The sequence below is a fragment of the Dreissena polymorpha genome, chromosome 2 (assembly GCF_020536995.1).
Source record: "Dreissena polymorpha isolate Duluth1 chromosome 2, UMN_Dpol_1.0, whole genome shotgun sequence".
Classification (NCBI taxonomy): domain Eukaryota; kingdom Metazoa; phylum Mollusca; class Bivalvia; order Myida; family Dreissenidae; genus Dreissena; species Dreissena polymorpha.
Window position 1 is genome coordinate 99,688,363 of NC_068356.1, and position 17,863 is coordinate 99,706,225.

Consider the following 17,863-nt stretch of genomic DNA (forward strand, 5'->3'; position numbering starts at 1 on the left):
TTAACACTTTACCTGAGGAATCCAAAATCAAACGATACTAAACCTCCAAGAACGCCAATCACAATGTGAAATTTGAAAGCTCTTAACGGAAAAGTTCTTAAGATATTGACTGGTAACCAATGTCGACCAAAGTATGACGGCAAACTAATAGACGGAGAGGCCAAAATCAATATGTGTGCCATAGTTTCAATAGGGGAGCCAATATAGTACTAATACAACGGTTCATAGTATTTTTATTTGAACTCACAACACTTTTTCACAGTACAATACTTTTCCCATTTAAATGAGATAACTTGTAGTTATCTACTTTAAATAGTGTGTAGGAACAGACTTGGATCAGCAAAAACACATCACTTACATAAACATGTATATCTCTTTAAGTCACATAAACTATATTATTTCCATAACAAATTCAATGATTAAGCAATAACTTGTACACTAAATAAATGCAACATTTTGCACATAGAGACCCTCATAACCATACCATTTCTTAAAGATAATTCAGATCCAAATTATTTTGAGATAGTTCATGCATATCGCATGCATGACATATCTTGCGTGGAGTTCTGTCTTACATTGTTTAACAGCAATCTTTTTCCCAGCTACTCTGCAGTTAAATGTTAACTGCCATCTTTCAAGATGTCAACATTAAGTTTCTAACCTTCAAGCAAACAATGTTTTCCCTACCGCACATTCAAAGAAATATTCACGAATAAAGTCATGGGCAGTGCCCGTGCCCATATAAAAATCAATAAATAGTGCTGATTTATTAAGAGAGCAAAGCATTGCACAAATGAAATATTAGTATAATGCGACCTCTACGGAATAAACATTGGTTATTAATGATGGAGAAAAACAACATGAGTTGTGTAATGTGCTTTGTCTAAACCATACACCGACAATGCATGTTGGCGAGAATATAGACACTTCAATTTAATTAGCTAGACAATATTATGTATGAAACTTAAATTAACAGATAACCTGGTTATAGTTTAGATAAATATCGTAACATTATTAAAATACTATTTGCAGTAATTTAAGGACTATGAAGAGATAAGTAAGACATAGGCACACACAAATATGCAATACATAAGAGTCTTTAATCAATATGACGTACACAAGCAATTTAAAAAAGGCATCTAAGCAGTGTATATACACCCTATATTTACGAATGCACAATGCTTATTTGGAATGGATGACAATATTAACACATTATTGTAAAAATTGCATCTTAAAGTATTAATTAAGTTCAATACTAATATGATTGTATGGTAACAATTGTTTGTTATGCATTCAAAGTAACGCAAAATGATATTTTATTTTTTATGTAATCAATATGATTTATTTGATACATTTCACACAATCAACAAACATCAAGCTATTTTCAGCTGTTAAGCAACAGAACAACTATGTTTCATGCATTCAATTACAGTTCATTATAAACAATCACATGTTTAAGGAAATATGGTCTGATGATCGAGTGAAACAAACTGTTACACGACTAGTTAACTGCCGCTATCATCAGCCATAAGTCAATTATTATCATGTATAATATAAATACAAGTACAATATAATTGCTACAATATACACATGTCTTTAACAGACATTTTGAGCAGAACATTTCCCTCATCGTCGCAATTGCAAAACTGTAAGCATTGTATGGAAAACTAAATTTTATGATTTCAAATAAATGCCATTATATTTTTATTAGACATGTTTTGTAACAATGAGTATCATATTGTACCATAACTATTAATTCATTGAACAGACGTATATTAGTTTAGTAAGTATTCCACAAAACCCCAATACAAACTGATGGCTGAGTATTAAGTGTGTCATATTTTTTTAAAAGCTGTATGAATGCACTTGTTATGTTGAGAGATGAACAAAATCATTATCTAACAAGGGATACAACTTTTTTTTCAAGCAAAAACATCCCTTTATCTTGCGTACAAATATTCATCACTCTCGCTTGATTTGCAATTGACTGATTTCCAAGTTGAATATATGAATTTTTCTTAAAATAATGCAAAATAAAGTTTAACCAATCTTTCAATAGTTGCTTGACTTTATTTAGTGAAAGGCATTACATATACTAGTAACAAGATGTTCCTATTGTCTAAATGATATTTGCCTCTTCAGAATTTGTTGTTCTGTATCATTAAGAAAGTTTTAAATGAGCATTCCCACAAGCAATGTTTTTTTTTTAAATATCTGTCACCTTAAAGATATACATGATGAAAATTGTTAGTACAAATAAATGTTAACAGCGAAAATCAAAATGGCAACAATAAACGCATGATTTACATTGCAAATACAATCATTTTGCAATCGCTCTATATATAAGTGACAAATGTATCACTGATCACGAATTATTGGTCAAGTTAATCTGTTCCTCTAAATGCCTATACACAAACATATAAAGCATAATAAACTTTACAAAAACAAAAAAATAATTATCATAACTTTGGCCATTATTCCTACACCTCATATTTTCGTTTTTAAGTACTAAGTTTCAAAACAAATAAAGCTTTTTAAGCAACACAAAGGTCATTCTTAAATCATATTTATGCAAATTAATAAATAACTGGTCGTTACTACAGAATAGACAATTTAAGGAAGATAAAATGATTTTGTCTAAAATTAATCAATATTTTCAAGAAATAGTAAGACAATAAACAATATTCTTGATAAAAACCTGACACCAATGGGCACACTTAAGAGTATCAAAGCCATAGCATAAACGTTCTCCATCTGGCTAAACAATTCTTGTAACTACCACCTCTATATTACAGGTTAAGCCACACAAAAACTGAAGCATGTCTCATTACATGAAAATAATACATTTCTTTAAATTTTGTCAAAGTTACCAGCATCATTTAAACAGCTTTGACAAATGTTAAAATCAACATTCATAGACATATATTTACTTACATTATATTTTCCTTAACATTTCCAAAATAAAATGTCATAATACAGACACAGTAATTGGATAGACTTGTAAATTTTGCGCTTAAAATATTATTTTACATTATTTCTTTGATCAAGTAATCTTAATCTTATTATATTTAAATATAGTTATTTAAAGCCTTCAACATAAAATGACTGACAGCATCATAGTTCCAATAAAACATGAACTATTGTTTTTCTTTGAACACAACTTGGATGGTCACATAAAAACATTGCTGGCCACAAGACTTTCTGGCTTTCCATTTTTTGTTGTGATTTGTCATTATGCGATTTCTGTCTGAATCAAGTCACTAATTTTCCAATTTCAAAGATGAGACATGTTCACACCAGACATGGAGTATGTAGAGACCTTCAATTGTACATGTTCACACCAGATATGGAGTATGTAGAACCTTCAATTGTACATGTTCACACCAGACATGGAGTATGTAGAGACCTTCAATTGTACATGTTCACACCAGACATGGAGTATGTAGAGGTCTTCAATTGTGCATGTTCACACCAGACATGGGGTATGTAGAGACCTTCAATTGTACATATTCACACCAGACATGGAGTATGTAGAGGTCTTCAATTGTGCATGTTCACACCAGACATGGGGTATGTAGAGACCTTCAATTGTACATGTTCACACCAGACATGGGGTATGTAGAGACCTTCAATTGTACATGTTCACACCAGACATGGGGTATGTAGAGACCTTCAATTGTACATATTTTCACCAGACATGGGTTATGTAGAGACCTTCAATTGTACATGTTCACATCAGACATGGGGTATGTAGAGACCTTCAATTGTACATGTTCACACCAGACACGGGGTATGTTGAGACTAGCACATATAAAACAGTATTTATATCTCTGAGCTTCTTCGGTATGGGGTTAATATGATAACAACGGTAGCAACAGGCTGTCCTTCCTATTTGCTGGTTTGATTTCGTCAAGGGACGTCTGAAAAAAGAAAGATTCATAACAGTTAATGTCAGTTGTTCATTGTATGTGTGTTATGGATGATAAAGAAGAACAAGAATAGCACTTTTATACATTGAGTTACATTTAAAGTTAATCATAACCACTTTATTACCAACTAACTATAAATCTCATCATCAATCAGGAAATATGGGTTGATATTCGAGAAACATACATTTCTTCCATTGGAAAAATATCACCTTATCATTTATAACAATAAGAAAGGGCAAACTAGGCAATAGCAAATAAAACGTGTTGGAGAAAAGTTTTACTGAGATGTATGTGTGAGGTAGGCAAAAGGCAACCGATGCAACCACATTTTACTTTTGACTGAAAACTTCACTACTATAAAATAATTGAACCAATACTAGAGCTTTGTCACGGACGTGACAAATACCCCCACATGCCGCATTGACACAGGTTATTTTGCATGTTGTCTTCACAAAAAAAGCGCACACCATGCTCAATGTTTAAAACACACTAAGTGACCCCATGACCTAGTTTTTGACCCGGCAAGGCCCATGTTCAAACTTGAACTAAACATCATATAGCTACAACTTCTGACAAAGTTTGGTGAAGCTCTGATGAAAACTACTTGAACAACTAAAAACTAATAATAATGATGTAATACATGATCAAAACGAAATATTAAAACACTGCCAAATTTTATGAAAATCTTTATAAAAAAGACAACAATATAGATATAAACATCATGAACGTTTCCATACCAATATCTGCAATAAAATAATCCCAGAACAAACGCAAAATGAACAAAGATACCTATCAGAGTATGAATGCGCTAAAGCACTGCTAGACATGAAAAACAATAAACGTCCAGGATCAGATGGCATATCTGCAGAATTTTACAAAATATTTTGGAATAATATTAAGCAATATGTCGTTAATTCTCTTAACTATTCTTTAGACACCAATAATCTAACAGAATTGCAAAAACAAAGCATAATTACTTTACTACCTAAGACCGGAAAGGACACCCTTTTGATCGATAACTGGAGGCCCATCTCGCTTCTCAACGTTGATTACAAAATAGTTACAAAATCCATTGCCAATCGTAAAAAACCTCATTTAAATAATATAACCAGTGTAAATCAAACAGAATTTATCAAAAGAAGATATAATGGCGAAAATGTAAGACTTTTGCATGAAATTATTGAACTAATGGATGAAAGTAACGAAAACGGTCTCCTATTTTTTCCGATATAATAAAGCTTTCGACAGTATGGATCATGGATTTATGTTTAAATGCCTCGCATTTACAAATATGTAACGTTACAAATAATGGTCATTTTTCAGATTTTTACGAAATACGAAAATTTACAAAATACCAAAAAATACAAAAGCTTACAAAATGGTATATAAAGCACTTATACTAAAACAAAAACCAGAAGTATTCAAATAATTTGATAAATGGAAAGAAACTCTGAATAATCAAAACATTAACCAAGAACCATCTTCAACCAACCAATCAAATTAACTATTGACACCAAACTTAGAAACTTCCAATATAAATACCTCATGCACATTTTACCAAACAATTCTTTCCTCCATAAATGCAATCTCGTTCCATCAGCATTATATGATTTTTATAATATGCACACAGAAACGAATTTTCACTTATTCTGGGATTGTCATCCTATTCAAAAGTTTTGGATGGATATAAAAAACTTTATTTACGACAAGTTAGAAAGGTTAGAAAACTTGGAGCTAAATTATGCATCTTTATCATTTTGTAATTTGACCCTAGCTAATGCAAACAATTCACATGTCATTAACTTCATAATATTGTTGGCTAAATATTTTATCTTTAAATGCAAACAGGAGAAAACAACACCACTAGTACAAACTTTTATACTATTTTTTAATACTAGAATTTAACTTCAGGAATTAATCCCAACAACACAAAACAAACTACATATATTTATTACACTGGGCACTTGTTATGCCCAATTTATACACCTACCCTAAAAACATCTTTACACATACTCACTTACATAAGAACACCTACCTTACTTAAAGCAACAAACACCCCTTTTTTTCTTTCTTTTTTGTATATTTGTATTATAACCTTTATTGACCTGTGTACACCATTTTTGCAAACTTTCAAATATTGTTTGAAACTATTTCAAACATATTCATTTCACACCAACTATTGTCTTCATAGATGCTATGTATCACAAGTAATATAAAACACATTGTGAAACATTTTGCTCAATGTATGTATTTCTAGTAATATGTTATAGGCAAAATACACATGCTTTATCTACAACAATCATAGTCTTCAAAAATGCTATGTACCATTATATAGTAATACATTGTGAAACACACATACTAATAGTGTGTATATTTGACACATTATGTATAATGTTATATGCTAGGTGTATTATGTTTACGAAGGAACTAAACAAGAGCTGTCAAAGAACAGCGCGCGCAACTATTCGAGTGCTTGACAGTATAACATCATGGGGAAATTGTTCATATTCAATAATTTATTAGACGATCTTTCAAAAATAATAAAATGGAAAATGTTGTTGTTTTTTTTTGGGGGGGGTAGGGGGTTGAGAGGGGGGTATAATGTGGGGTGGGGTCATTTATTAGACAATCTTTCAAAAAAATTTAAAGGAAAAAAAAATTGGGGGGAGGGTAGGGGGGTGAGACGGGGGTATAATGTGGGGTGTGGTCATTTATAAGATGATCTTTCATAAGTAAAAAAAGGAAGAAAAAAAATGGGGGGGGGGGGAGGTAGGGGGGGCAGGGATTCTGGGTTGGGGCGTGGAGTTTTGTTTGGGTGGAATCAATTGTGGTATTCAGGTGAGTGCTGTTTTGTCAAAGTATTAATAAAATCTGATCATAAATAAAGAAGTTAAGTCAATTTAAGCAAAAATGTTCAATTATCTAAGTATAAAAGGGGCCATAATTCTGTCAAAATGCTTGATACAGTTGTCTGCTCTTATTAATAAGTTGGAGTCGTGTTGGTAAACAAGTATGCAAAATATGAAAGCAATATATCAAGGGACACAGGAAATATTTGGGGTAGTACGCAAACTTTAACATAGATTTATCAATAATACATTCAAAGTATATAAGGGGCAACATTTCTGTCGAAATGCTTGATACAGTTGTCTGCTCTTGTTTATAGGTTGGGGTCATGTTGGTAAACAAGTATGCAAAATATGAAAGCAATATGTCAAGGGACAATGAAAATAATTGGGGTAGTACCAAAACGTTAACATTTGCACGCTAATGGAAACGCCGACACCGTGGTGAGTAGGATAGCTCCACAATATATTTTTCATATATAATAGTCGAGCTAAAAATGGAATAAAAAAAAGAAAACTACTTGAATAAGAGAGCGGACACCATGCTTAATTTTTAAAAAGTACTAGACACCATGCTCAATTTTCAAAACGCACTTAGTGACCCCGTGACCTAGTTTTGACCCGGCATGACCCACATTCGAACTTGACCTAGACATCATCTGACCAAGTTTGGTGAAGATCGGATGAAAACAACTTGAATTAGAAAGCGGACACTTAATACGGACCGACCGACCGACCGACAGACTAGCTCATCCTATAAACCCCCTAAACTTCGTTTGTGGGGGGTATAATAAACAAGAAGGCAAGTTCACATGATTGTTAATATGTCTGGTTTTGTCACATAAGGAGCAATACTTTTTTAGATCACACACAACCAAAAAAACCCACAGCTGGATTGAAAGATGTATTGACACACAAGGTTAAATCTACATGCACCCACTAATCTCTGAAAGTAAGGCCATGAAAAAGGAAAACTAACCCAAGGTTCGCTCTGCATGATGTTCATAGAATGAGGGTTGTGGAGCATGGGGATCTTATAATTTGCAGACGATGACTGCAAATGCTCCTGGGACATACTCATTGCTCTGCTACCCAGGTTTCTGGAATAAAAAGAAATCATGCATCAAACAAAACAAATTCAAGGCAATACTAGCGTTTTCAAGGACAAACCCAACTGATTTCAACCCAACAAAACGTTTGTCAGTGCCTCGACCTATCATATCAACAAGGTAATGTCAAAAGATTTAACTAAAGCGATGTTCTAGAGTTGTAAAGCATGTTGAAACTGTGAATGCATTCAATGCATTGAAGCTAAAATCAATAGAGAGAGAGAACATTAGTTCATTTTGGTTTATCACAAAACTTTATTTAAAGAATGTTTAAATAAAAACAAGAGCTCCACGGTCTGAGACAGATGCCTCCCAAAACAGAGCCTCGACACACATCACTCAATCCTTTGATGACATATCAAATTGATACCAATTTAACACTTAATGTCACAGTGACCTTGACCTTTCAACTAGTGACCCAAATTTCAATAGACATCATCTACTGTCTAAGACCGATGTACATGTGAGGTCTAAAGTCAATTTGTAAATTTGTTATTCATTGGAAACGATTCTCGCACTTATTGTGACAGTGACTTTGACCTTTAACCTAGTGACCCCAATTTCAATGGGGCACATATACCGTCCATGGTCAATGTACATCTGAAGTATCGAGCCAATAGGTCAATTTGTTGACGATTGATTGATCGGAAAGGATTTTCACATGTATTGTGACTGTGACCTTTGACCTAGCTACCCCATTTTCAATAGAGGCCATCTACTGTCCAAGGCAAATGCATATGTGAAGTATCAAGCCTATTGGTCAAATTGCTGACAAGTTATTGATCAGATGATTTTCACAATTATTGTGACAGTGACCTTGACCTTTGAAGTAGTGACCCCAATTTCAATAGAGGTCATCTACTGTCCAAGACCAATGCACATGTGAAGTATCAAGCCAGTATATCAATTTGTTGACTAGTTAGTTATAGGAAATCAACTGGTCTACCAACACATGAACGACAGACCTGCAAACATACCGCAAAACAATATACCCCCTCTTCTTTGAATTGGGGCATAAAATACAGGTGGCAGGTTAACAAGAAAGGGTTTAAATATACTTGTTCTAGAAAAAGTGTTATACATATATGAAGATTTACCAAATGCAACACTTTTTTATGTTTCAGTACAATAACAAAAACTTACGTGAGAACAGTTTAAAAGTAATTTACTTGTGTTTTAGTTTGAAATAACTTGAATTTAAAGGGTTTACATTTACGCACTGTTATTTTTTAAAGACAAAATTAACATTGAATACATTGATATAGCGACTCATCTGAGAATAAGCCAAAGACACGTGCAAGTATGACAGCTTGTTTATTGCAATAGACATGTGAACAGGTCGGTACTGGATTAGTCTCTTTATAGGCAGGGTTCTACTTCTAATAGGGGTCTGATGCAAAGTCAGATACACACTCTTTTAAATTGCATCCTTACAAACCGACAAAAAGTATGGTGGAAAAAACGTGTCAGAATGAGTGCACTGTTGTAGAGTAATTTAATATTTTAAATTGATTTATGACAAACACATTGTCCTATTGACATTCGACACACATTTGCATTTTTTAGAAAAACAAGAGCTTGTCACAATAGTGCCTAATCCCTGCCGACATGTGTTTGTGGTATAACACATTTGTTTAAGGGAGTAGAATAATATTTGAAAAACATGGCACCTGTGCCATCCATTTATATATCAAGGATCAATTAGTTATATAGTGTTTGAGATATGCTGTAGAGAATAAAATGTAAGGAAATGAAAGAAAGTGAGGTAATTAAAGAAGAAGACTTTAAACAGTTACTGTTCTTGATAACTGTATTTTTCCTTAAACTCATCTATTTATTTTACAGTGAATTTTTCGTTGTTCAAATTAAAATATTATTGTAAAATAAGATAAAGGGAGATATTAAAAATTGAAAAGCTTAAATATGTACTATAAAATGTAATTAAATATAATTAAAAAATATAAATAAATAACATATAACATAAAAAATAATTAATTTTTTTTATAAACAAGATGTGTTTGTGAAACACAATGTCACCCTATATGACGTTTGACCTTGTAGGATGACCTTGACCTTGTGAAGGATGACCTTGACCTTTCACCACTCAAAATGTGCAGCTCCATGAGATACACATGCATGCCAAATATCAAGTTGCTATCTTCAATATTGCAAAAGTATTCATAAAATAAGCAATTTCGGCCACATATATTTGACCTCTGACCTTGAAGGATGACCTTGACCTTTCACCACTCAAAATGTGCAGCTCCATGAGATACACATGCATGCCAAATATGAAGTTGCTATCTTCAATGTAGCAAAAGTTATTGCAAAATGTTAAAGTTTGCGCAAACAGACCAACAGACAGACAGGGCAAAAACAATATGTCCCCACTACTATAGTGGGGGACATAAAAATAAAGGGAGATAATTCAAAAACTACGGCCGAAAGACTTATGGTTCATGTTCACTGCACTTCTCCTACTTGCCATCTGTTTATATTTCTAGTTTCAAGTAAATCCCTTCAGTAGATTTAGAGTTATGCTCCGGACAAACATTTACTTTGAAATAAAATAAAGAGTGGTAATTCAAAAACTAAGGTAGACAGGGTTATGATTCTTAGTAAGTGCACTTCTCCTACTTGCCATCTGTATATTTTTTAAGTTTCAAGTAAATCCCTTCAGTAGATACAGAGTTATGCTCCGGACAAAAATTTCCTTTGAAATTAAATAAAGGGGGATAATTCCAAAACTAAGGTAGATAAAGTTATGGTTCTTAGTCACTGGACTTCTCCTACTTGCCATCTGTTTAAATTTCAAGTTTCACGTCAATCCATTCAGTATGCTCCGGACAATAATTTACTTTGAAATTAAATAAAGGGAGATAATTCAAATTCTAAGGTAGATATAGTTCTGGTTCTTAGTCACTGCACTTTCTCTACTTGCCATCTGTTTATATTTCAAGTTTCAAGTAAATCCCTTTAGTAGATTTAGAGTTATGCTCCGGACAAAAATTTACTTTAAAACTATATAAAAGGGGAGATAATTCAAAAGCATAGGTAGACAGAGTTATGGTTTTTGGTCACTGCAATTCTCCTAGTTGCCATCGGTTTATATTCTTAGTTTAAAGTAAATCCATTGAATAGATTTGGAGTTAAGCTCTGGACAAAGTTTCGGACGGAAGGACGGACGCACAGACACACAGACGGACGGACGGACGGAGACTAATACTATATCCCCTCCAATTTTTTTTTCAGCTGGGATAAAAAATAATTTACTGGATGACTGATGTTGAACACAAATATTGTTATTATAATTGTTCTCATATTTTTACTTCAGTGAATAATATTAAATCTATATTTAAACTATATACATATATATTCTTACCTAACTAAATCATATAATTATTAGGTTTAAAATAAACCCATACATACCAGATAAGGTAAGCCGCTGGAAACTCTCGAATTGTGTATTGGCCTCCACTGCTGAAGTGAGGACACTCATTTCGTCATTGCAGTCTCGGATGTCCTATTGTGAAGTCATCTTCTTTATTGAAAATGATATACACTATTTAAAGGGAAATGTTTAAAGATATAGTCCTGTTGTGTTTTTTTTCTTTCTGTAGAAATTCCGTTTACTGTGAGTGATTGAGCAATGTTTAAATGAAAATGTTAATACAGATAGATGGTTCGGTTGATGCCCTGTTTTATAGTCATTTTGACAAAAACAAACATGTAAAAAATACAAATTTAAAGGTAAATGTTAATAGATTTACTTAGTGATGCCCTGTTCTGCAGTCATTTTGTTTACAAATACAGATGGAACAATATAAAATAGCTTGATCATCGAGTTTTCAATATCATTTTTCAAACATTATTAAAACCACATCAACACAGTTTATGGAATAACCTAAAGTAATAAATATACAAAATTAAAAATGGAAAATCATAAAAGCTGCCTTCTTTTAGGTTCTAACTGAGATTATTGATATTATTATGTATCAAAAGCAGTAAAAGCAATTTACAATAACATTCTGCAAAATATTGGTATACACTGTGTAGTTATATGTAGCCACTTTTAAAAGTGCTTTAGTTATGTCATTCGGGTCATTCAAAGTACTCATAAAATCTGTGAACAAGTACCTTTAAAATCTTACACATTCTTACTACAGTGACTATCTAAGCCCAAGTGATCGTCAACCTGACCATTAGGTGTGTACAAGGGCAAGGTCAAAGTCCTGTTGGAGGTTTTCATCGCAAGGCACTAGGTGGTTTTGGGAGACCCTCAACCTGGTAAGTAAAAGAGAGGAAAAGTGATTAAATCAAACAATAAATCAAAGCATGGTCAATATATTGCTAGGCCGTTACTCCTCCCATTGGCCATTCCATAATACATGGTGTAATGTAAACAAACACTCCTTATTAAATTAAAATGCTAATTATCTAAATAAATTGATATTCATAAACATCATATTTATTGATTTCCATTGATGTATATTGCTTAACTTACGTTATTGTCATTGTATTTGTATAATATTATTGTTCAAACTCGATTCTCATTCATTCAATAAATCCACCATTTCACATTACGTTTATTGGTATATACTTTACTTTAACGGTCGTCACTAGTGTCAGTGACGTCATGCCCGAAAAAGTATAAATAGCAGATTCGAATGTAAACAAGTATGAGTTTGGAATACAGATTTAAACGAAAAAAACATCCGGTTAAAATAGATTATTTAAACAAGACAAAGATTATGATACAGAATAAGATGCAGGTACGAATATTTTATTATTGATTGTATTTGATATTTTTTGGATATATGCTTTTGTTGTAATGAAAATAATAATGAAACTGAAATTGAAAGTAAAATTAGAAATTTTGAATGAACCCCTTGTTTTATTTTTGCTATACGGCATAACAATATCAATATGCTTAAATATGTTTGGAAACGAATTTTTGATAATGACTAAAAATTATAAAGAAATTCATTCTTTAATTTGTGCATGAATACTTGTATTAGCTACCTTTCATATGCGTCAGTGTTGTTCATGTATTGTTTCATATACAATTAAGATCATACACAGAAATCAGCAAATATCTTCTTTAACTCAATTTTTTTTATTAAAACAATCCATGTTGAGTGGACTTTGCAACAGACCGTGGCAAATAAGTAGCTCAAACATGGAAGACAAATTACTTGACTGCTGCTGTTATTGCTGCTTTGGCGACGTGGCTTGGTCGTAAGGATACTGCTAGACACTGACCAAGATCCGTCAAAAGACAAATATATTCTGGAGTATTTGTCATTTTCAAAATGATTGTTTCTTCATCGAACACTATTGATTACAAGTTATGCAAATGCTTTATTCCTTTTTTTTTTAAACAAAAATATTCACACAATTTTACACAACTGTGGGCACAATGTTAGTTTTAAACCCTGAATAGAATATAAGTTACACAGCCTCTGAATTCCCATGTGTGGTGAAATACAGTGTTATTAATTTGATCTTGTGCAAAAGTGACTTGGCCAATGATAATTTAGGGCTTTGTCACAAGATGACCATCTACCAATCAAAGCAAGACTTCATGGGGATCAAACAACTGAAGTATCAATTTAATCTTGTGAGAAATGAAGATGTTGTTTGATAAAATCTTTTTACATTATATGCAGACAAAACACTCATTTTACTGACCAACTACATGTAAAGGTGGATGATTTCATCGCTTGACACTGAACACGGGGTGAACCTTGACCTGGTTAGGAAAAGAGAGGCAAAGTGATAAAAATCAAACAATAAATTAAAGCAAAGTAAAAAATATCGATATGCTTAAATATGTTTTGAAACTAATGTTTGCGAATAAATTAAATTATCAAGAAATTCATTCTTTAGTTTGTGCATTAATACTTGTATCAGCTGTCATGCATATGCATCAGTGTTGTTGATGAAAGTGCGTTATAAAAGTACGATCTTACACGAGAATCAGTAATTATGCTCTATAACTCCATTAGGTTTTATTAAAACAATCACTATTTTGACAACCTTGCTGAAAACTGCTACAACTACATGTAGGTAGCTCAAACGTGTAAGACAGCTTACTAGACTGCTACTGTTGTTTTTGCTGCTGCTTCGACATGGCTTGGTACTGCCAAACACTTAACAAGATAAGCTAAAAGACATATGCTTGGCAATTTGTCGAAATGCAACAATATTTCACAATGGCTCCTTCATGAGCATGATTGATTACAAGGGATGCAAGTGACTATGCTTTATTTGTTTTTAGACACTACTATTCAAACAACTTTGCGCAACTGTGGACACAATGTTAGTTATAACCCAGAATTGCATATAGGTTACAGCGCAACTGTGGGCAAAATGTTAGTTAAAACCCTGATTAGAATATAAGTTTCATATCTTCTGATTTCCCATGTATAGTGAAATACTGAAAGTAAAATAATACTGGGTAAAAGAGTGACTTGGCCAATGAAACGATGGGGCTTTGAATGCAACAAAATCACCACTTATCACTTACTGTTCAACGGTTTCACACAATTTAAGTTCCAATTTAATCCTTTGAGAAATTTAGATTTGATAAAAATCTTTTTATAATATATGCAAAAAATGCCGCTTTGACTAAACAACTTACAGAAAATTGACTCCAATATACCCTCTCCAAAACTTGGTTTGTGGAGTCTTATTATCATTAATTCACATCAATTGCTGTGAGATTGAGATGTTCAGAAATAAGTAAGGCCATGGGTGCATCATGAACCTGCGTCCGAGGCTGAGGCTATTGCTGGAGACCGGAGTAGTACCGGTTTGACATTCCGCCTGGAATCTCATTTCACTGAAGGGTCACGTATGGCGCAGTCGCACTCAGCGAGGTTTTCAGGAATTGTGTCCTCTGAAATCAAATATCAACGAAGTGAATATCTAGTTGCATCAGCAGAAGGTCATTCTCATATTTACTGCAAGGTCCAACCTTGACAACAAGTCACCATTTGACATTACATTAGACACAGTATAAAGGAGTGAAACTCCAGCTGCTGGAGTAGTATTGAATTATTATTATAAACATTTAGTAGGTCCTTTATTTAAGGCAAGTGACCGATTGCCCAAACACTACAAAACAGCACAGTACAAAACAACATAAACAAAAATAAGAATAAAGCTGGGGTCACCGCCTTGGAACGGTCAATGCAAAGCCTTGGGGGTTTAAACAGGTTTTGGAGCGCTCAACCTCACACTTGGCCCAGCAATATTCATATTACATCCAAGTGTAAATAAAATTTAACCTCATAGCATTGTAAGTCAAATTAAACAATAATAAAAGGGAATTAAAACGCATTCAATTTAATTACCATTTAATTACTCAATGGTATTGAAGATACCAGAGCAACAGAGTTACAACTTTTTGAGGAACGATGGAATGAAACTATGAACAAGTGTCAACTACATTTCTTCTTTATAGAAAAAGATTTCAAAATATAGCATCCACACAGGCCATAAACTATTCAAGACAATATAACACAGTTTTGCAATGTGACAGCACACTTAAAACTGTATAAACTGTCAGGAAAATTACACCGATTGCATAAATTCGGATGGCATTTATTCTCAGACAAGTCGCATTATTTAGGCAGTTCATACACAAAAATAAATTAAGAACGAGAATGCCAACAAAATACACCCAGTTAGATGACTGGTTTACATTGATCGTGAGTACATTGGCACACATGTTTACTGGTCATTTTTTCTTCATTAAACAAGTACAGAGAATCTGGCTTGTTACTAAACTTGTACACAAAATTCTGCCCACAAACATTATTAACAACTTTCATGAAGAATCAACTTAAATTGCCTTGAATTAGTGAGCAGATGTAATAGTGGATGCCAACTGCCCAACAGCCAACATGCAGCTGCTGCTGGTTGTTCTATTATACATGAACCTTCAGGACTAACCAGGCTAATCAGGGACAACACTTTTTAATAGAATTTTTGTTTTAAAGGAATATGTTCTTAGCAAAATCCAGTTTAGGCGGTAAGTGGTGTAGCTGTTTGGAGTCAAACTCTTTACCCATTCAACCCGTTTCCCAGTGCAAGGCTCATATCTGTTTTTAAAGCTTCTATTACTCTTATAATTACAACACAAAGTGAACATAATCCGTTATATCTAATCATTTTAATGTGTTGTTGTTTCTGTTTTAATTTTTGATGAATGGCTGTGTAAACATTGAACTCACTTTGCCATTGACAAAAGTAACCCAACAATGCTGAGGTTGGCATAAAAAAGACATAATTTTGTAACTCGTGAATAAAATTAAAAACAAATGATGAATTTGCCTTGTTTTCAATTATAGAACATTTAGATTGCTTTAGAGAAAAATCTTTACATATAAGTTTTTTTAAATTTTCAGTTACTTAAAAAACATATGGAATTGATTATGCTCTAAAGCAATCTAAATGTTCCATAATTGAAAACAATTCAAATGTTAGCTATAGATGTTCAATTTAAAATACAAATTTGAGGGTCAAGCTTGAACCTTATGCATTTTCTTCACATGATTATATACGATACAATAGTTTGTGGCTGAACCCTTAAATTTAGATAAGATAAACTGGTCAATTAATTTGAGAGCAGAAACCTCAGTTTGCATAGGGTTTAACCTTATTTGTTAAAACTTGATTCCATCTAAAGTATTAGGCAAAGCCACAGTGACCCCTTTTGCGATGGGAAGAGGACTTACCTAATGAGACGTACTGGTTGTGTTGTAGTTGGGGAACACCGTTCTCTGGGCCTGAACTTGTGAGTATAAGGCCTCTGTGAACAGATAAAAGGACCTTAGTGCATCCTAGAAATGTGTCCCTGTAAACCAAATAATTCAATGCATTCTGAAATGTCATCAATTACATTGGATGTAAATCAAGTTTGTTTGAGTAAAAAAAGAAATACATTATGTTTGAAAACTCTTGATACAAATGAGATATACACAAAACACTTCATACAAACATACAAACATAGACTACTATATACTGTACACTAGAAGCAAACATTTTTCATCCATCTGAAACCAATATTTATTAAGTGCACTTCAACAGCAAGACAAATCAGTATGCACCCCCCTTTGCCATTTCAAGGCAATTATGAATATTAACGATAACATAATGATTTTATTAAGTTAGCAGCCATGATAGAGATTTATTAATATATGAAAAGCACAAACTATTTTAATTGAAATTTGAAGTAGACAAGAGATGTGTTCGTCAGAAACACAATGCTCCTTATTGTGCTGCTTTGAAATAAAATTTCAATATATCATTTGACAGGTTTAGAAATTATCTCCCTTTTAAAGCTTATTTCTTCCCTTGGATTGTATTTTATTACTTTTGACCTTAGAGGATGACCTTGACCTTTCACCACTTAAAATGTGCAGCTTCATGAGATACAGATGCATGTCAAATATCAAGTTGCTAGCTTCAATATTGCAAAAATTATGGCCAATGTTTTCGGACGGACGGACAGACTGACTGAGGGACAGTTCAACTGCTATATGCCACCCTATAGGGGGCATAAAAACTGAACACTATACATGGTAAATGACAGTACCAATGTACCTTATGGTTGAGGTAATCTCAGCTCCACAGCAGGAAAGTTTGGAGCCCAAGGTTTAGACTGGCTTCACCATGCAGATAGGACATGTTGAGCATTTGCCCCAAGGTCCTGGGCTAGGAAGTATTGCTGGGCATCTGGGCCCAGCTGACCAGAGATCCTGTTTTTCAGCAGGGTACCGATCTATGATTGCTAGGAACTAACTCTTAAAACAAAATTCTGCAATTTAAATAAATATTGAAAATAAATGAAGATAATAATGTTATAATGTGCAGAAGGCATAGAATAATTGTTTTACTTAAATTAAATAGAATTTAATAATTAAAGTGGATTTTTTTATTGCAAGGAAAAACTTTTGTTCAAGGGCTAAAT

The 17,863-nt window shown here is 33.1% G+C and overlaps 1 protein-coding gene across 1 annotated transcript in view; it reads right to left on the minus strand.

The window, feature by feature from the left end:
• Positions 1 to 217: 217 nt before the first annotated feature.
• LOC127868246 (uncharacterized) overlaps positions 218 to 17,863 on the minus strand; it is a 90,314-nt gene continuing 72,668 nt past the window's right edge. Inside the window, exons 15-25 of the mRNA XM_052409874.1 lie at positions 17,497 to 17,696; positions 16,629 to 16,702; positions 14,528 to 14,785; positions 13,576 to 13,636; positions 12,022 to 12,168; positions 11,314 to 11,425; positions 7,755 to 7,875; positions 3,715 to 3,920; positions 3,583 to 3,670; positions 3,363 to 3,406; positions 218 to 3,319 (exon numbers count right to left, since the gene is read on the minus strand). The gene's annotated coding sequence lies outside the window, so the exon portion shown is untranslated. The remainder of the gene's footprint in view (positions 3,320 to 3,362; positions 3,407 to 3,582; positions 3,671 to 3,714; positions 3,921 to 7,754; positions 7,876 to 11,313; positions 11,426 to 12,021; positions 12,169 to 13,575; positions 13,637 to 14,527; positions 14,786 to 16,628; positions 16,703 to 17,496; positions 17,697 to 17,863) is intronic.